This window comes from Choloepus didactylus, chromosome 16 (genome assembly GCF_015220235.1).
Source record: "Choloepus didactylus isolate mChoDid1 chromosome 16, mChoDid1.pri, whole genome shotgun sequence".
Lineage (NCBI taxonomy): Eukaryota > Metazoa > Chordata > Mammalia > Pilosa > Megalonychidae > Choloepus > Choloepus didactylus.
This window is the reverse complement of record NC_051322.1, coordinates 60,968,790-60,991,344: the sequence shown is the minus strand read 5'-3', so window position 1 is coordinate 60,991,344 and position 22,555 is coordinate 60,968,790. Positions and strand designations below refer to the sequence as shown.

The 22,555-nt window shown below is 37.0% G+C and overlaps 1 protein-coding gene across 1 annotated transcript in view; it reads right to left on the bottom strand.

The window, feature by feature from the left end:
• The window catches only part of ADCYAP1 (adenylate cyclase activating polypeptide 1), a 405,353-nt gene that overhangs the window by 212,022 nt on the left and 170,776 nt on the right, over positions 1 to 22,555 (bottom strand). The window contains exon 4 of the transcript XR_005212225.1: positions 4,160 to 4,221. The gene's annotated coding sequence lies outside the window, so the exon portion shown is untranslated. The remainder of the gene's footprint in view (positions 1 to 4,159; positions 4,222 to 22,555) is intronic.

Genomic DNA, 22,555 nt, shown 5'->3' with positions numbered 1-22,555 from the left:
CTTTTAGCACACTTCACCCACTATGGCCCCCTGAACTGCTCACCTTCAAGTATTCCAGGTTTTCATGTTTTCAGTAAATTCCTTCTCTCTAAATCTGTTCTTAAACTGTGATGAGATACACAGACGTTGCGGACTGGCGGTTTGATGTGCCGACCCCTCTATCACGGGACTTGCCCTTGGGAAGCCTGTTACTGCAAAGGAGAGGCTAGGCCTGCTTATAATTGTGCCTAAGTGTCTCCTCCCGAATGCCTCTTTGTTTCTCAGATGTGGCCCCCTCTCTCTAGCTAAGCCAACTTAGTGGGTGAACTCACTGCCCTCCCCACTACATGGGATCTGACACCCAGGGGGATAATCTCCCTGGCAACATGAAATATGACTCCCAGGAAGGAATCGAGACCCAGCATCGTAGGATGGAGAACACCTTCTTGACCAAAAGGGGGATGTGAAAGGAAATGAAATAAGCTTCAGTAGCAGAGAGATTCCAAAAGGAGCCAAGAGGTCACTCTGGTGGGCACTCTTACACACAATATAGACAACCCTTTTTAGGTTCTAATGAATTGGAATACCTAGCAGTAAATACCTGAAAATATCAAAAACTACAACCCAGAACCCTTGAATCTTGAAGACGATTGTATAACAATGTAGCTAATAAGGGGTGACAATGCGATTGGGAAAGCCCTGTGGATTGAACTCCCCTTGTCCAGTGTATGGATGGATGAGTAGAAAAATGGGCAAAAAAACACAAAAAAACAAAAAACAAAAACAAAAAAAAAAAAACCCAAAGGAAGAATGGAGGAGGGGAACAATTTGGGTATTCTGTTTTTACTCTTGTTTTTTTTTAATCTCGCTTTCACTTTTTCTGGTACAAGGAAAATGTTAAAAAAAATAGATCGGGGTGATAAATGAAAAACTATATGATGGTAATGTGATCAATGGATTATATACTTTGGATGATTGTATGGGATGTGAATAAATCTTAATAAAAAATTTTTTTTAATGTGATGAGATATAAGTCATTTACTTGCCAGTGTATGTTTAGTTTGCTGTGTTGCTTCCTTAGGCTTCATGTCTAATTGTGGAACTAAGGGCTTTGTCCCCGTTTAAAAGGATGCTATGCAAGCAGGCAGATTCTTCTGGGCACAACACCCAACAAAGAGCCTTTGGCTTCCTACACATCAGGCTCCTTCCATTAGCAAGCTAAGTGTGTACTGAAGCCAGAGTAGTAGTTGGGAAATAAAGAAAATTAAAAGAAAGAAAATAGTCTTTAATCTGGTTCAGCTGCTTCCATCTAGCAAACTGGACACAACTGAGACAATTTCCTGAATGTTCTTTTGGTGTCACTGCTCCATTCCACTGCTCCCAAAATATGTTTCCCAAGTTGCCCAATTCAGAGTACTTTATGTAAGGAAATGAAACTATGTGACGAAAGGAGCAAGAAATTATAAACTTCATTTTCCAATATTTCCCTCCTGCAAACATTAGGCTAAAGGAAACCATTTTAATTAGAAAAGCACAAGGGAAAACTCACAATAAGCACCAAGTAACTAGGTTTGCAATAAGATTTTCTCCAGGCTTGGAACTTCAGTGTCAATATATCAAGACAAAGAGTATTTCTAGGATGGATCGCTACTGATTTCTCAAACAGGGGAAAAAAAAGACATTTTAAAACAAAAACATGACTCACTTTTACTAGAAAAGCAACTTGGGCCAATGTAATCATTTTACCTGTTTGTTTTCCTTCAAAATGTTAGCTTATTATTTTGGTCAGGTAAAGCTTTTTCCTTCATGCCAAGCTGGCCTTACTTTTACTTTCTTGCCTAATAAATAATTCCTCCTCCTATATTCGTGTCCTGATAGATGGGAGCTGTACATCGTGTACACATTCATGCATTATCCAGAAGCAAATGCATTTCTAAGTGCTTTTGTGAGTCACCAAGGATGTTATGGTTGATGTGTCTTGATCATTAACCTTTGACTTACAAAAGAGAATATTTTTAAAACTCTTATGCTTTGATTAATACATCTTTCAAAGGAAACCTACAAATTAGAATTTATCAAAAACTCAGAAGAAATTTTCACCCAAAATTGTAATGTGTTAAAATATACATATGCATACAGAAACTGAAAATATATGTATGTGTATAGAAATTATATATCACACTCACTTTTTCTAATTTGTTCCCATCAATTAATATTCATAAGCATATTACTTTGAAAGTCAATCTGAGACAGAGAGAGTTTCCAGATAAGACAACACAGATGGTGGCATGCATTCTTGCAGACTATTTTTATATTGACTCTCTTGCAGACAATCTGTTTTATCAGCTATCCAATGGGTCCACAGTATGAAGAACTCCAAAAAAAAAAAAGAAAGAAAAACTCCAAGATTCTAAAAACACTTGGCTGTGAACAGATTTAGTGGGCATAGCTTCTTCCCCTGCCAAGACTTTTGGATTTAAAGAACTAAGAATACAGCCTAACATTTCCTTCCTCTGTTTAAACACCTTGTTTTTATATGGCTATATGCTAATGTAGTCACCACCAAATGACTCTGACAAAGGTAGATATGTAAGTTTTGGGATATAAAGAAAATGGAAATTTGCTACAGGCGCTGATGAAAATTTATTAGGCATAAGAGCTATGTAATTAAGGAATAAATTAACAAATGGGATGACACCACACAAGTAATATCATGGGGTCAGAATTCAGGAACGATCTAGCTGAAGATTTTGATCTGGAAATGAAGACAGGAGCTCAGACACTGAGCCTATTTGTTATGTTGTACAGAGTAAATGAATATGTAATCACTGGGGTAACAGCAAGAGTACAGCCAGCTTCATGTCTAACCATTAATGATTGGTAATAAAAGTCACAGTGTTTATTCAGGGGGAGAAAAAAATTCTGTTTCCTATTGAGGAGAACACAGCACCATTTAGTCAAAAACCATTCATCTCTGCAGTGATATTGCCAACCTTACCTAATTTAAAATAAATGAGTCTGGGGCTACGCTATGCTTTTAGTGGTTAAAGATGGCCTATTTCAACATGTTGAGCCTCTGAATTGTGAACTGAGGTAACATAAATGTGAGGAAAACAAGTTAAATACAAATACGAATGCATTACTAGAGATCTCTGTGTTATTACATTAACTAGAAATAATGCCACCATGTAGGATCACATGCTAACAGTTTTAACATCACTATTTTCTAGACAAGAAGACTGAGCTCTGCTAAATAGTTAAATAATTAAAGAAGATACCAAGAAATCATTTCATCCTTTCAGTAAGTAGCTCAATTCGTAGGCAGACTGGGTTCAATGCAATAGTGATATGCTCAGGAAAATGAAATGAATTTTATTGGTTAGGGAAAAAGTTTAGACTAAATATCAACTCATGTTTCCGTGGACTGCAAAAAATATCTCTGAAAGTATTTCTGGGATCATAATGCTGTATTACGATGTAAAGAAAAAGTCAAATTAAAAAAAAAAGGTTTAGGAGGTTGCCTATCCAAATAAATTAGTACTTTATTTCAGTTGTGTAACTTACCTAACCACAGTAACATCTGAAGGAAATTTAAAATTTTAGGTCAAGAAAATTGCCATAGAAATCTAAAATTTCTCAAATCAGTGACAAACTCATCAAAGAAGATATATCACTAATGAGATTTATACACATTCACATAACACAGCATTATCCTTCCTCTACAATTACTAGCAAGAGTTCAAACACAGCCAGGCCCAAAAGTTTAAGAAGTAAAGATAAAATAACTCACAACTGCCTCTGGGTATCAAATCCCTTACAGTTTTCTGACTCTGAAATGGTGAACCACCCCACGATAGAGAAATTTTGAGGCATCATTTAAGCAGAAAAGAAACTAGCCTGAATTCAATCATAATAACCTTCAGACTATTGCCAGATCTTCTATGAGAAAACTGAGTTGTCCCTGCATTCATTTGTGAAATTGAATATACTCTAGCTAAGTGGCATCATAAAGTAACTTCCATTTTACTAGCTCGTCTCATAACCCACATGATTCTAATATATAAATGGTTACAGATAAACCCACAGATTTTAGCCTGACAAACGTGGAAAGTCAACAGAATGGTGCATTAGGGGGAAATAAGCTGAGAGGCAAGACAAGTGTGTTGTAGTTCAGTCTTACCTCTGGCTGGCTTCATAACTGAAGATAACTTAACTCCACTGCTCATGCTTCAGTTAACTCATCTGTAAAACAAGAAATAAGACAGTTGAACTAGATGATCTCGAAACATTTCCCCCCAGCTTTTGTGATTTAAAATAATACTTCAACCCACTCAAAGATTAACTATCCCATTAAGCAAAGGCTTTCAAGAATAGAAAGTCAATTAACAAAACTTATCCAATTCTTACTAAGAGCTGGGCACTATGTTAGTCACTGGGGAATACCTAGTAATTCAACGTAATGCAATACAAAAAAGTGCTGAATTTTAATTTTAAAAGTATGTGTGTGTTGCAAGGCCCATGATTCCTACTCGTTCACATTCTGTAATAAACTGAAATCAGGCATCAGATAAGATAACTGATTTATTTTATTAATAAGATGTGCTACAATGGCACTCTATGCTACTGGTTCTCACAAAACATGAACATTGTTATATTAAAAAAGTCTCAAAGTTTAGTGAGATTTTTATTATATCATTTTGAAAATCTAGTCACTCCAACTTTCAAGCACAAAATTAAATGTTTGTGATTCAAAAACAGATATAAAGACATTTGCATTGCTAAAAAAAAATGTTCAAATCAACACAAAAGACAAAAAGTTACACTAAAACATAATTTTCAAGTCAAATTGCAAGTATAAAAAATAAATTATCTGTTCCTCCTATAATTAGAAATATAAAATAGTATATTTTTTGCTACTTTATTTTAGTCCTTATTTGCCCATATTTATAAACTTTAAGTTATGATTTAGTCTGAGACTTGGACAAAGATTTAGGATAGTTCTGCTATTAATGGAATCAGTTGACCTGTCCCTTTTATAAGATCACAAAACCCCAGTTTGTTTCCTCCAGACCAGGCTACAAAAGGGTGCAGGCAACGGAAAATTCTATATACGATAGCATAATGGAAAGATGCCCAAGTAGAGAGTACATGGCATAGAAAGAGGCACAACCTGAATTTACAGGTGTAGCAACACACCTGTCTACTGTTTCAGAATGAGGTAAACCACAAAGGTAGATATTCCAGGTAATACTAAAACTTTAATTCTTTTGTGGAACATTTTTAACATTTATTATAAATCTCCCTATTGTTCCTTTTCTATATTTCATGGTAATCCTTATAAATTATTATATTATTAAGTAATATTTGTGAATACATAAATGTTATATATTATGAAACACTGTAACAATGCTGTCAAAGGACACTGTCCCTACACAGAAGAGCCCAAATTGATAAGCCTTTAATTTATATGTCTACATTTACAGGTTTCCTTATCTTCCCTTGCTGTCAAGCTAGCCCCGTCTTTTCCTAATTCTTTATGCCATTAGCTCTATCAACCACTGAAATCCTGGTTAATGCTTTGTCTAAAGTAGAAATAGCCTCTAAATGAAAGCCTAGGGACTTTGTAAATTCAAATGCATAATACATAGACTTCAACGCATGCGCTTCGTATCAACTATTTATTCACCTACAATTTTTTCCCGTTTTTTTTCCTGAGAATTGGTACTATACTCCAGAGTTAGAGTGGTTAAAATCTAATCACAAGCAACTGTATTACTATTACATTTGTATATATTTTTTTCCTTTTAATCAATTTCTATCTTTTAAACCTCTTCTCAAGATTTGGGTTTTTTCATTGCTGACAAGTACTGACTTTTTAAAAACAACTGATCCACAGAATATGGTTAAAAAGTATTGGAAGAATCCACAGAAATATTTTTAGAGGAGTAAGAGAATACTGTGGTCACAAAATGATGATTTCCTACTGTTACAGTTTTTTCTAACTTGAGAAAGTGCTTGTAAAAAATTAGGGGCCAATGTAGAGTAAAAACAGATATTTCTACAATTTTCCATCCTTAGATTACTGACCATAAGAGTAATTCCAACTCTCTTTTAATCAAAAGCATGCTTAGGAGAAGGTTTAACTAGGTTGAATTAAGTGTTTGGAAACGGACAGAGGTGATGGTAGCACGGTATTGCGAGAATAACTAACAGTGCTGAATGGTGTGTGAATGTGGTGGAAAGCGGAAGTTTAGAGTCACATATGTCACCAGAAGGAAAGTTGGAGATTAAAATAGGGTAATGTGTAAAACAGTGAATCTTGTGGTGGACAGTGTCTGTGATTAACTGTACAAATATTAGAAATCTCTTTCATGAACTAGAACAAATGTATGACATTATAACTAGAAGTCAATAATAGAGAGGTATATAGGGAAAAAATAGATCTACTGCAAACTATGTACTACACTTAGTAGTATTTTAACATTCTTTCATCAGCAGTAACAAATGTACTATTATCAATGATATAAGTCAGTAATGGAGGAGGGGTGGTTAGGGGTATGGGAGGATTTGAGTTTTTTATTTTTATTTCTTTTCTGGGGTAAAAAAAATCTTCTAAAAATTGAAAAGAAAAATTAATTGTAGTGATGAATGCACAACTATATAATGGTACCATGAAGAATTGATTGTACACTTCAGATGATTGTATGGTATGTGAATAATCTCGATAAAATTTAATTTAAAAAAAAAGCAAGCTTAGGTGTCAGAATACTCTAAAGAACTACTATAAAGCAATGTAAAGTATAATCATTGCATTTTACATGCATTTAAGTTCAGAAATCATAAATATCAACAAAATCAAACAAACCAAACATTAACACATTGGTTAAATCAAGTGCAAATGCACATGCCCTGTGTAACAATGTCACTTACTAAAACTAATAAGTAAATTATAAGAGGCCATCAAGTATTTTCCAATGTATTCATGAAAATACTAAAAATGCTTCAATTCCACTTCCAATAAACCTTCAAATGTTTTCTAACATTTCAGCTCTAGAATACTCTGCTAAGCTGTTAAGTCAAGAAGCTAACAGTCTGGAAAATATCTTTTTGCAGTACAAATGGTTGGCCTATGTAACTATTTCATAAACTGATTAGAAACGTGTTCCACAATAACAAAATATGAGTCAAATATAAGGACACAAAAATAAGGATGTTCCAGATGGAAAGTCATTCTCTCTTTGCTTTGAACTATCATGAGTATATTAAAATTTAACTCTCGTAAGACAATCTTATTTCCAAGTTCAAGCAACATCATCGTATTACCCAAGTCCAGGCAGCAATTTGCCTAAATACAGTCAACAATCATATTAATATAAAACATGAGTCCTGGGCCAACAAATAAAAGCCAATACATAAACAGGACACAGATAGTCATTTTATATGGATAAAAATAAATCATAAACCATTATGCACTAAATGATATAGCATTACAACATATCAAAGTCTAATCGAAATGCAAGGAGAAATTGACAAGTCATAAGTATATTAGGAGATGCACTTCTCTCAGTAAATGACATTATAAGTAAATGCTTATATAAGGACAATTACTAAGGTTTAAAACACATGAATACTATATTCCCTACAACTGAAGAAGACAGTATCCTTTCAAATGTTTCCAGCATATTTATAAAAAATAAACGGCAGTTTGAAAAGTTTTGAAAACATGTTATTTTCTTATTTCCAGAGTCAGCTTCAGACTGACCCAATAAATTTTAAAAACTCAATAAATTTAACATTTTAAGTAGACCACACACTCTCACAATTGTGCAATAATATTAGAAATTAATAACAAAGTTTTCAATGAAAATCTTTGACTATTGGGGGAAAAAAAGATTAACTTATATTTAACTATTTAGACCAAAAGGAAATGTAACAAAAATAAAAACATTAAATTGATTGAGCCAAAATTTATTACCCCCTACTCTATGCCAAGCACCATTCTTTGAAGTCACAAAGAATGAGAAATCATCAGTGTCTTCATGGGAACTAAACCCTAATAGAGCTTCTGGTTGACCAAGAAGGCAGCATAAGATGCCCCAGGTTGCCGCTCCCCCACAGAATCTCTGAACAACTAGCAAAAACTAGCAAAGCCGTCTTCCTCAAAACTCCAGAAAACAGATAAAGAGTTAAAGTAACTAGGCAAGGGCCAAATCAAGAAAACACAGCTTTAAAAACAGTAGGAGAAGCCCATGGCTGGCCCCTCCCACGGTGGTATGCAGGCAGCCTCCTCTCCCATTGTGGTTTCCTGGTCCTGTTCCAGAAGGAGCAGACTAACCTCTATGTGCATAGTGAGATGTCTGTTTGTCCATGCCAAACTATTAGGTAGCAGCTTGAAAGACTGAACCAGGAAACTTGTCTCATACTCACCCTTGAGAACTTACTTTGCAAGAAGCAGCAGCTTGTGGACTACTAAAGCAGTGTAATTAACAATTAGAAAAAGCAGCCTAGGCAAAGGATTACCTGCCTCAGGTAATATAGTAGAGGACCTACTATATTTCATAAGGAATAGAGGGGGGCATTCAAATTCCTGTAAACAGAGGAATTCCTAAGACCACAAAAAAGCAAAAGCCCAGAGTAAGACTCAGGCTCAGAAAAGATACAGAGGATGCTGCACTTTGCATTTGCCTCAAGCTAATCTTCATAATAGGAGGGCTAAACCCTGGAGGAGAGCTGCCAGCCAAGGCAGAGCCAATTTGCACAGTGTGTGGAAGATGTTTTCTGCATTGAATGGTTTGTTTTTGTTAGCTCATAGCACTCAAGGAAATCTGTCATACCACTAGCTGATTTCAAGCTTAACGAACAAACAACTCAGAGACTAAATCCTAGAGTTAACACTTTAAATTATTAAAATGTATGCAACAAAAAATAAGCTAAAGAATCAGGAAATGACCAATCCAAAGGAACAAGATAAAATTCGGAAATGATCAGTGGAAAAGACCAGACTTTGGATATAACAGGTAAAGCCTTTTTTTAAAATGAAGCTCAATAGGCTCAAGGAGATGTAAGAAAATACAGAGAAAGAAATAAAGGATATCAATAAAACAAGGAATGAGCAATATGAGATTCATAATAAAGACAGAGAAATTTTTAAAAGATATCAAGCAGAAATACTGGAGTTGAAGCACATAATAACTGAAATGGAAAATTCCTTGGAGGGTGTGCCGGTTTGAATGTATTATGTCCCCCAGAAAAAGCCATATTCTTTGATGCAATCTTGTGGGGCAGACATAATAGTGGGGATTAAGTTGGAATGTCTGGATTAGGTTGTTTGCATAGAGATGCGCCCCACCCAACTGTAGATGATAACTGATGGGATATTTCCATGGAGGCATGGCCCCACCCATTCAGGGTGGGCCATGATCAGTGGAGCCATATAAATGTGCTGACTCAAAGAGACTGAGTGCAGTGCAGCTGTGAGTAACGTTTTGAAGAGGAGCAAGCTTGCTAGAGAGGAAGGTCCTGGAGAAAGCCATTTTGAAACCAGAACTTTGGAGCAGACGCCAGCCACATGCCTTCCCAGCTAACAGAGGTTTTCTGGATGCCATTGGCCATCCTCCAATGAAGGTACCCGATTACTGATGTGTCACCTTGGACACTTTATGACCTTAAGACTGTAACTGTGTAGCCAAATAAACCCCCATTTTATAAAAGCCAATCCATCTCTGGTGTTTTGCATTCCACAGCATTAGCAAACTAGAACAGAGGGTTTCAACAGCCAAATGGAACAAGCAGAGGAAAGAATCAGTGAATTTGAAGACAAGACAATTGAAATGACTTTGGCTGAGGAAAAGAAAGAAAAAGGACTAAAAAAATTCAAAAGGGGTCTAAAATCTGTGGCACACCACTGTGAAAGCGAATGTATGCATTACGGGAATCCTAGGAGAAGAAGAAGAGAGAAAAGGGCAGAAAGAATATTCAAAGACATAATGGCAGAAAACTCATCCAAAATTAATGAAAAACATGAATATGCACATTCAAGAATACCAACAAACCCCAAACAGGATAAATTGAAGATAAGCATGCCCAAAAACATTGTAACCAAACAACTGAATTCAAGAACAAGGAGAAAGCTCTGAAAACTGCAAGAAAAAGCAGTGTGCTTTGAATAAGGGAATCCCAATAAGATTAAGTGCTGACTTCTCCTCCAAAACTATGGAGGCCTTGCTGATGCCTCAATTTGGGACTTCTAGCTTCAAAACTATGAGCTAATAAATTCCCACTGTTTAAACAAACCTGTCGGACTAGGCGGGGCAAGATGGCAGACTGGTGAGCTGTATGCTTTAGTTACTTCTCCAGGAAAGTAGGTAGAAAGCTAGGAACTGCGTGGATTGGACACCACAGAGCATTCTGACTTTGGGCATACTTCATACAACACTCATGAAAACGTGGAACTGCTGAGATCAGTGAAATCTGTAAGTTTTTGCACACAGGGGACCCGCACCCCTCCCTGCCAGGCTCAGTCCCGTGGGAGGAGGGGTTGTCAGCTCCAGGAAGGAGAAGGGAGAACTGCAGTGGCAGCCCTTATCAGAAACTCATTCTACTGATCCAAACTCCAACCATAGATAGACTGAGACCAGACACCAGAGAATCTGAGAGCAGCCAGCCCAGTAGAGAGGAGACAGGCATAGAAAAAAACAACACGAAAAACTCCAAAATAAAAGCGGAGGAATTTTGGAGTTCTGGTGAACATAGAAAGGGGAAGGGCAGAGCTCAGGTCCTGAGGCTCATATGCAAATCCCGAAGAAAAGCTGATCTCTCTGCCCTGTGGACCTTTCCTTAATGGCCCTAATTGCTTTGTCTCTTAGCATTTCAATAACCCATTAGATCTCTGAGGAGGGCCCCTTTTTTTTTTTTTTCTAATCCTTTTTTCTTTTTCTAAAACAATTACTCTAAGAAGCCCAATACAGAAAGCTTCAAAGACTTGCAATTTGGGCAGGTCAAGACAAGAGCAGAACTAAGAGAGCTCTGAGACAAAAGGCAATAATCCAGTGGCTGAGAAAATTCACTAAAAACCACAACTTCCCAAGAAAAGCAGGGTGTCCGCTCACAGCCATCATCCTGGTGGACAGGAAACACTCCTGCCCATCGCCAACCCCATAGCCCAGAGCTGCCCCAGACAACCCAGTGTGACGGAAGTGCTTCAAATAACAGGCACACACCACAAAATTGGGTGTGGACATTAGCCTTCCCTACAACCTCAGCTGATTGTCCCAGAGTTGGGAAGGTGGAGCAGTGTGAATTAACAAAGCCCCATTCAGCCATCATTTCAGCAGACTGGGAGCCTCCCTACACAGCCCAGCAGCCCAGAACCGCCCTCGGGGAATGGCACTCACCTGTGACATAGCACAGTCATCCCTCAACAGAGGACCAGGGGGTGCACAGCCTGGAAGAGGGGCCCACTTGCAAGTCTCAGGAGCCATACGCCAATACCAAGAACTTGTGGGTCAGTGGCAGAGACAAACTGTGGCAGGACTGAACTGAAGGATTAGACTATTGCAGCAGCTTTAAAACTCTAGGATCACCAGGGAGATTTCATTGTTAGAGCCACCCCCCTTCCCTGACTGCCCAGAAACACGCCCCATATACAGGGCGAGCAACACCAACTACACACGCAAGCTTGGTACACCAATTGGACCCCACAAGACTCACTCCCCCACTCACCAAAAAGGCTAAGCAGGGGAGAACTGGCTTCTGGAGAACAGGTGGCTCGTGGATGCCACCTGCTGGTTAGTGAGAGAAAGTGTACTCTACGAAGCTGTAGATCTCATAAATTAGAGATAAGGACTTCAATTGGTCTACAAATACTAAAAGAACCCTATCAAGTTCAGCAAATGTCAAGAGGCCAAAAACAACAGAAAATTATAAAGCATATGAAAAAACCAGACGATATGGATAACCCAAGCCCAAGCACCCAAATCAAAAGATCAGAAGAGACACAGCACCTACAGCAGCTACTCAAAGAACTAAAGATGAACAATGAGACCATAGTATGGGATACAAAGGATATCAAGAAGACCCTAGAAGAGCACAAAGAAGACACTGCAAGACTAAATAAAAATAGATGATCTTATGGAAATTAAAGAAACTGTTGGCCAAATTAAAAAGATTCTGGACACTCTTAGTACAAGACTAGAGGAAGCTGAACAACGAATCAGTGACCTGGAAGATGACAGAATGGAAAATGAAAGCATAAAAGAAAGAATGGGGGAAAAAAATTGAAAAAATCGAAACGGACCTCAGGGATATGATAGATAATATAAAACGTCCGAATATAAGACTCATTGCTGTTCCAGAAGGGGAAGAAAAGGGAAAAGGTCTAGGAAGAGTATTCAAAGAAATTGTTGGGGAAAACTTCCCAAATCTTCTAAACAACATAAATACACAAATCATAAATGCTTAGCGAACTCCAAATAGAATAAATCCAAATAAACCCACTCCGAGACATATACTGATCACACTGTCAAACACAGAAGAGAAGGAGCAAGTTCTGAAAGCAGCAAGAGAAAAGCAATTCACCACATACAAAGGAAACAGCATAAGACTAAGTAGTGACTACTCAGCAGCCACCATGGAGGCGAAAAGGCAGTGGCACGATATATTTAAAATTCTGAGTGACAAAAATTTCCAGCCAAGAATACTTTATCCAACAAAGCTCTCCTTCAAATTTGAGGGAGAGCTTAAATTTTTCACAGACAAACAAATGCTGAGAGAATTTGCTAACAAGAGACCTGCCCTACTGGAGATACTCAAGGAAGCCCTACAGACAGAGAAACAAAGAAAGGACAGAGAGACTTGGAGAAAGGTTCACTACTAAAGAGATTCGGTATGGGTACAATAAAGGATATTAATAGACAGAGGGGAAAAATATGACAAACATAAACCAAAGGATAAGATGGCTGATTCAGGAAATGCCTTCACGGTTATAACGTTGAATGTAAATGGATTAAACTCCCCAATTAAAAGATATAGATTCGCAGAATGGATCAAAAAAAATGAACCATCAATATGTTGCATACAAGAGACTCATCTTAGACACAGGGACACAAAGAAACTGAAAGTGAAAGGATGGAAAAAAATATTTCATGCAAGCTACAGCCAAAAGAAAGCAGGTGTAGCAATATTAATCTCAGATAAAATAGACTTCAAATGCAGGGATGTTTTGAGAGACAAAGAAGGCCACTACATACTAATAAAAGGGGCAATTCAACAAGAAGAAATAACAATCGTAAATGAATATGCACCCAATCAAGGTGCCACAAAATACATGAGAGAAACACTGGCAAAACTAAAGGAAGCAATTGATGTTTCCACAATAATTGTGGGAGACTTCAACACATCACTCTCTCCTATAGATAGATCAACCAGACAGAAGACCAATAAGGAAATTGAAAACCTAAACAATCTGATAAATGAATTAGATTTAACACACATATACAGGACATTACATCCCAAATCACCAGGATACACATACTTTTCTAGTGCTCACGGAACCTTCTCCAGAATAGATCATATGCTGGGACATAAAACAAGCCTCAATAAATTTAAAAAGATTGATATTATTCAAAGCACATTCTCTGACCACAATGGAATACAATTAGAAGTCAATAACCATCAGAGACTTAGAAAATTCACAAATACCTGGAGGTTAAACAACACACTCCTAAACAATCAGTGGGTTAAAGAAGAAATAGCAAGAGAAATTGCTAAATATATAGAGATGAATGAAAATGAGAACACAACATACCAAAACCTATGGGATGCAGCAAAAGCAGTGCTAAGGGGGAAATTTATAGCACTAAACGCATATATTAAAAAGGAAGAAAGAGCCAAAATCAAAGAACTAATGCATCAACTGAAGAAGCTAGAAAATGAACAGCAAACCAATCCTAAACCAAGCAGAAGAAATAACAAGGATTAAAGCAGAAATAAATGACATAGAGAAAAAAAAAACAATAGAGAGGATAAATATCACCAAAAGTTGGTTCTTTGAGAAGATCAACACGATTGACAAGCCCCTAGCTACACTGACAAAATCAAAAAGAGAGAAGACCCATGTAAACAAAATAATGAATGAAAAAGGTGACGTAACTGCAGATCCTGAAGAAATTAAAAAAATTATAAGAGGATACTATGAACAACTGTATGGCAACAAACTGGATAATGTAGAGGAAATGGACAATTTCCTGGAAACATATGAACAACCTAGACTGACCAGAGAAGAAATAGAAGACCTCAACCAACCCATCACAAGCAAAGAGATCCAATCAGTCATCAAAAATCTTCCCACAAATAAATGCCCAGGGCCAGATGGCTTCACAGGGGAATTCTACCAAACTTTCCAGAAAGAACTGACACCAATCTTACTCAAACTCTTTCAAAACATTGAAGAAAATGGAACACTACCTAACTCATTTTATGAAGCTAACATCAATCTAATACCAAAACCAGGCAAAGATGCTACAAAAAAGGAAAACTACCGGCCAATCTCCCTAATGAATATAGATGCAAAAATCCTCAACAAAATACTTGCAAATCGAATCCAAAGACACATTAAAAAAATCATACACCATGACCAAGTGGGGTTCATTCCAGGCATGCAAGGATGGTTCAACATAAGAAAATCAATCAATGTATTACAACACATTAAAAATTCAAAAGGGAAAAATCAAATGATCATCTCAATAGATGCTGAAAAAGCATTTGACAAAATCCAACATCCGTTTTTGATAAAAACACTTCAGAAGGTAGGAATTGAAGGAAACTTCCTCAACATGATAAAGAGCATATATGAAAAACCCACAGCCAACACAGTACTCAATGGTGAGAGACTGAAAGCCTTCCCTCTAAGATCAGGAACAAGACAAGGATGCCCGCTATCACCACTGTTACTCAACATTCTGCTGGAAGTGCTAGCCAGGGCAATCCAGCAAGACAAAGACATAAAAGGCTTCCAAATTGGAAAAGAAGAAGTAAAACTGTCATTGTTTGCAGATGATATGATCTTATATCTGGAAAACCCTGAGAAATCGACGATACAGCTACTAGAGCTAATAAACAAATTTAGCAAAGTAGCGGGATACAAGATTAATGCACATAAGTCAGTAATGTTTCTATATGCTAGAAATGAACAAACTGAACAGACACTCAAGAAAAAGATACCATTTTCAATAGCAACTAAAAAAATCAAGTACCTAGGAATCAACTTAACCAAAGATGTAGAAGACCTATACAAACAAAACTACATAACTCTACTAAAAGAAATAGAAGGGGACCTTAAAAGATGGAAAAATATTCCATGTTCATGGATAGGAAGACTAAATGTCATTAAGATGTCAATTCTACCCAAACTCATCTACAGATTCAATGCAATCCCAATCAAAATTCCAACAACCTACTTTGCAGACTTGGAAAAGCTAGTTATCAAATTTATTTGGAAAGGGAAGATGCCTCGAATTGCTAAAGACACTCTAAAAAAGAAAAACGAAGTGGGAGGACTTACACTCCCTGACTTTGAAGCTTATTATAAAGCCACAGTTGCCAAAACAGCATGGTACTGACACAGAGATAGACATATAGATCAATGGAATCGAATTGAGAATTCAGAGATAGACCCTCAGATCTATGGCCGACTGATCTTTGATAAGGCCCCCAAAGTCACTAAACTGAGTCATCATGGTCTTTTCAACAAATGGGGCTGGGAGAGTTGGATATCCATATGCAAAAGAATGAAAGAGGACCCCTACCTCACACCCTACACAAAAATTAACTCAAAATGGACCAAAGATCTCAATATAAAAGAAAGTACCATAAAACTCCTAGAAGATAATGTAGGAAAACATCTTCAAGACCTTGTATTAGGCGGCCACTTCCTAGACTTTACACCCAAAGCACAAGCAACAAAAGAAAAAATACATAAATGGGAACTCCTCAAGCTTAGAAGTTTCTGCACCTCAAAGGAATTTCTCAAAAAGGTAAAGAGGCAGCCAACTCACTGGGAAAAAATTTTTGGAAACCATGTATCTGACAAAAGACTGATATCTTGCATATATAAAGAAATCCTACAACTCAATGACAATAGTACAGACAGCCCAATTATAAAATGGGCAAAAGATATGAAAAGACAGTTCTCTGAAGAGGAAATACAAATGGCCAAGAAACACATGAAAAAATGTTCAGCTTCACTAGCTATTAGAGAGATGCAAATTAAGACCACAATGAGATACCATCTAACACCGATTAGAATGGCTGCTATTAAACAAACACAAAACTACAAATGCTGGAGGGGATGTGGAGAAATTGGAACTCTTATTCATTGTTGGTGGGACTGTATAATGGTTCAGCCACTCTGGAAGTCAGTCTGGCAGTTCCTTAGAAAACTAGATATAGAGTTACCATTCGATCCAGCGATTGCACTTCTCGGTATATACCCGGAAGATAGGAAAGCAGTGATACGAACAGATATCTGCACGCCAATGTTCATAGCAGCATTATTCACAATTGCCAAGAGATGGAAACAACCCAAATGTCCTTCAACAGATGAGTGGAGAAATAAAATGTGGCATATACACACGATGGAATACTACACGGCAGTAAGAAGGAACGATCTCGTGAAACATATGACAACATGGATGAACCTTGAAGACATAATGCTGAGTGAAATAAGCCAGGCACAAAAACAAAAATATTATATGCTACCACTAATGTGAACTTTGAAAAATGTAAAACAAATGGTTTATAATGTAGAATGTAGGGGAACTAGCAGTAGAGAGCAATTAAGGAAGGGGGAACAATAATCCAAGAAGAACAGATAAGCTACTTAACGTTCTGGGGAAGCCCAGGAATGACTATGGTCTGTTAATTTCTGATGGATATAGTAGGAACAAGTTCACAGAAATGTTGCTATATTAGGTAACTTTCTTGGGGTAAAGTAGGAACAGGTTGGAAGTCAAGCAGTTATTTTGGGTTAGTTGTCTTTTTCTTACTCTCTTGTTATGGTCTCTTTGAAATGTTCTTTTATTGTATGTTTGGTTTTTTTTTTTAACTTTTTTTCATACAGTTGATTTAAAAAAGAAGGGAAAGTTAAAAAAAAAAAAAAGGAAAAAAAGATGTAGTGCCCCCTTGAGGAGCCTGTGGAGAATGCAGGGGTATTGGCCTACCCCACCTCGATGGTTGCTAACATGACCACAGACATAGGGGACTGGTGGTTTGATGGGTTGAGCCCTCTACCATAGGTTTTACCCTTGGGAAGACGGTTGCTGCAAAGGAGAGGCTAGGCCTCCCTATGGTTGTGCCTAAGAGCCTTCTCCCGAATGCCTCTTTGTTGCTCAGATGTGGCCCTCTCTCTCTAGCTAAGCCAACTTGAAAGGTGAAATCACTGCCCTCCCCCCTACGTGGGATCAGACACCCAGGGGAGTGAATCTCCCTGGCAACGTGGAATATGACTCCCGGGGAGGAGTGTAGACCTGGCATCGTGGGACGGAGAACATCTTCTTGACCAAAAGGGGGATGTGAAAGGAAATGAAATAAGCTTCAGTGGCAGAGAGATTCCAAAAGGAGCCGAGAGGTCACTCTGGTGGGCACTCTTACGCACACTTTAGACAACCCTTTTTAGGTTCTAAATAATTAGGGTAGCTGGTGGTGGATACCTGAAACTATCAAACTACAACCCAGAACCCGTGAATCTCAGAGACAGTTGTATAAAAATATAGCTTATGAGGGGTGACAATGGGATTGGGAAAGCCATAAGGACCACACTCCACTTTGTCTAGTTTATGTATGGATGAGTAGAAAAATAGGGGAAGGAAACAGACAGACAATGGTACCCAGTGTTCTTTCTTACCTGAACTGCTCTTTTTCACTTTAATTATTATTCTTGTTATTTTTGTGTGTGTGCTAATGAAGGTGTCAGGGATTGATTTAGGTGATGAATGTACAACTATGTAATGGTACTGTGAACAATCGAATGTATGATTTGTTTTGTATGACTGCATGGTATGTGAATATATCTCAATAAAATGAAGTTTAAAAAAATAAAATTAAATAAAATTTAAAAAAAAATAAACAAACCTGTGGTATGGTATTTGTTTTAGAAGCTGGCAAACTAAAGTAGATATAAAGGATCTATATATAGTTAACTACAAACATTGCCAAAATAAATCAAATAAAACCTAAATAAATGGAAGAACATTCTGTTTTCATGGATTGGAAGACTAAATATAATTAAGATATGACTTGTACATATTCAGTGCAATCCCAAACAGAATATCAACAGCCTTCTTTTCAGAAGAAGAAAAGCTAATCATCAAATTTATACAGAAGTATAAGGGACCCTGAATTGCCAAAATCATCTTGAAAAAAGAACAAAGTCAAAGGATTCAGACTTCCCAATTTTAAAACTTATTACAAAATTACACTAATCAAAACAGTGTGGTGCTGGCATAAAGACAGACATATAGACTAATGGAATTTAACTGAGAGTTCTGGATTAAAGCCTCATATCTATGGCCAACCAATTTTTGACAAGGGTGTCAGGCCCATTCAATGGAAAAAGAAAGACTAGTATAGTCTCTTCAACAAACAGTGCTATGAAAACGATATCCTTATGCAAAGGAATGAAGGCGGACACCTACTTCATCAAACACACAAGCAAAAAAAGAATAAATAAATAAATAAATGAGACACAGCAAAATTAAAAACTTTTGTGCATCAAAGAACTTTATCATGAAAGTAAAAAGGCAGCCTACTCGATGGGAGAAAATATTCAGAAACCACATATCCAATAAGGGTTTAATAACCAGAATATATAAAGAAACTCTACAATTCAACGAGACGACGACAAACAACCCAATTCAAAAATGGGCAAAGGACATGAATAGATGTTTCTGCAAAGATGATATGCAAATGAGCAAAAAACACATGAAGATAGTCAACATCATTAGCTACTAGGGAAATGCAAATCAAAACCACAATGAGATATTATTTCATACCCACTAGAATGGATACTACTTAAAAAAAAAAAACAAACAGAAAACAAGCGTTGGAGAGGATATGAGGAAATAGCAGCATTTATCCAGGATTGGTAGGAATGTAACATGGTACACACACCGTGAAAAAGTTTGGTGGTTCCTCAGAAAGGTAAGTATAGACTTCATATGCTCCAGCAATCCCACGTCTAAGTTTACACCTAAAAGAACTGAAAGCAGGGACTAGACAGATACCTGCATACCAATGTTAAGAGGTATGAGTCACAATTGTCATATGATAGAAGCAACCCAACCAAGCACACATACTAACATTCCATTCTTAGTTATCTACCCAAAATTGTACAGTTTCTACAATAGCCAAAACTGGAAACAACACAGATATCCACCAACAGGTGACTGTATAAAAACAAACTGTGGCTCATCCATACAATTGAGTACTACTTAGCAATGAAAAATAGAATGAACCATGAGTTACACAAGCAACATGGATGAATCTCAACATTTAACTATGCTGAGTGAAACAACGCAAGCAAAAAAAAGAGTATATACTACATGATTTGATTTATATAAAATTCTAGAAAAGTCAAATTTCAATGGAGGTTAGGGGAAAGGTTTTATCACATTACATGCTTTAAATATGTGTACTTTACTACATGTAAAATATTCCTCAATAATCTTTTAAAAAGTAGATATCCTTTTTTTTTTTTTTTTATTTTCCTGGCTGCTAAAACAAATACCACGCAATGGGTTGGTTTAGCAACAGGAATTTATTGGCTCTTCAAAAGCTAGAATGATTGCTTTCCCTGGGATGGGTATCTTCTGGTTGGCACACAATCTTTGGGGTTACTTGGCTTTTCCATCACATGGCATTGCACATGGCGGCGTCTACTCCTTTCTCGTACAGATCCCACTGACTTCCATCTTCTAGTTGCTCCCTGTGGCTTCTCTTTCAGTGTCCAATTTCCTTTGCTCATAAGGACTTCAGCCATGCTGGATGAAGGCCCACCCTCATTCAGTTTGGACAAACCTTAACTAATATCATCTTTAAAGGTCCTGTTTACAAATGAGTTCACACCCATAAGACCTGGGGTTGGGACTTAACCATGCCTTTTGTGGAGAACATGATTCAATCCCCAACAACAATTTCATGAATTTTAAATATGTGACTCTTATTTTAAGTTTAAGAATATTACGCACATATTGACTACTTTACTCTCCCATATGATTAAATTTGGTTTCTATTAAAACTGTTCCCAACCTTTACTAACTCAGTTACAATTCAACCTAATTATTACCTCAGATTTAATTAGAATGCTTCTGCCTTGGCTAAAGTGATGACTCTGTAACCATCCCTGGAGATAGAGAAATTAGCAAAAACTATTTTCATGCAATGATAATCAAGAATCATTCTAATTCTCTTGATAGCTGCAACTGCTTATAGAAATAAGGAAATAATAACAATTTCTAAAAATTTTCATGCCAACATAACTCCAATTTTCCCCAAATGAAACTAAACGCACAAAAGAAAATCCATTTTCTTTGAATAGTAATTCATGAAAATAAAATAAAATGTCATGGTAAAGCCCAAGTTAGGCAAACATCTGAGTTGCCTGTATACCTAAGAATGATTTTTTTGTCTTCCTAAAAGAAGATAATAAAAGTGGGTCTTAATTTTCATTATTTTAAAGGTTTTCCATTGCTTTAATGATCACTGATATCCCTTAATGTTCTTGGAGAGGTAACTGCAATACAATCATTTGTCTCTAGGAGCCCAAGTGAATTAAGTCACAATCACTCAAATAAAAACTAATAAATAAATGACGTGTTGGGAAAGCCAAGAGAAAGAAAACTTTTTTCCTAGAATCTTGGCTCAGTCCTTCTCATCCACCAGCTCCTTTGCTAATTGTGGCCTGATTTTCCATAGTTGAAGACTGAAATCCCAAAACCTTTGGAGGTCTAGTTCATTACAAGAGGAGTGGGAGAGTACAGGATGGAAGAGAGCTGACATGCCATTTTCCTATCATTTCCTTCCTCTTATTCAGCTTCTCTATCTTAAGACCTTTCAGGAAAATGTTCTCAGGGAGCTTCTGCAATTTCTAGAAGAACCCAAATGACTCCCCTTCCCCAGGCTAGACAAGCAGCCTCCTCATTCCTTCAGCAAACTTTACTGAGAACCTACTCTTTGCCAGGATATAAAGAGCATACACTTTAGAAGATCATATAAACGCTATAAAGGGAAATATACAGCATTAGACTAAATTTTATCTTTACATTAAAATTCCTCTTTCCTCCCACACTTGCACACACACACACACACACACACATATTCTCATTTTTTACTTCATTTTGCATTCATGAAGAATTGCACACACACATTCTTTTAGGGAGGGATAATGAACCTTATTTTCTCCCCATAAATTGGATTCCTTGTTCTCAATAGAAAGGAGCCATTCAAAGGTTTTTGCAAGTAGTTGCTGCTGACAGTTTTGTTGACTGCAACTTAAAAGAGCAAGAATCTTCTTAAAGCTTCAGCTTTTGCGTAGATCTAATACAACAGCAACATGGAACAAATACCAAGATACATACAAAACCTCTTGAATGGTGGATGCCTGAGACAGAAAATCACATGCAAGAAACAAAGAGCCAGCCTGTGGTATACATGCAGCAAACATACCAGCTGGTTAGAGTCAACTGTTAAATTTTCAGAATCTTGCAAGCCGGCAGATAAACCTTCAGCACTGTGAAACCGACCAAAGAGGGAGTACTTACATGGAAATCGGCAAATACTACAAATCAGCACATTTATTTATTTACTTATTTTTGGAGAGCCAGTTGTGAGAACATACTGGATGACAGATGAAACTAGCAGAAGCCAGGGCCAACCATGCTGAGTTCCGAGTACAAGGGAACCTGACTTTCAGCTCCATGTTAATGTAAAGGTGCAGATCTGCAAATTTGTTAACAGTTACGAAATCTCTTAATTGCCAAAAAGATTGGCAACCGACTTGTTGCATTTTTTAAAAATTGTAACCAGAAAGAGTCGATAAACATACCATATAAGAAGAAACCTAGCAGTTAGGTTGTAAAAATGATTCAAGCTTTCAAATTTATGAAATTCTCTTCCAAAAGTCATAATCCCTAGACCTATCCAAACCACCAGGCCTCCATTCTGCTTTCCATATTTAGAAAAAGGCTAAGTTCTGCAGGTGCTGTTTATTGAGTGGTTTTGGCTGCAGATTCATCATCTGTAAATATTTGAAGAGATTCTGAAAGTACAATATGCTTCAAATCAACCACATGGACAAAACAGAACCTTTGCAGTGCCTAAAAGCACCAAAAAGCATAGAAAAGAAATACACAGCATTCTCCCACTTTTCACTGGAAATCAAACAGAGGAATGAAGTCACAGTGGATTGGGAGTTTATCTATATTCTCTTAACCTACTGACTTAAGCAGTTTCAGATCAAAGCAAGTAGAATATGAAGTAAAAATGGAATAAATAAGAGTAGGCAGTCCAATTAATATTGTGATTC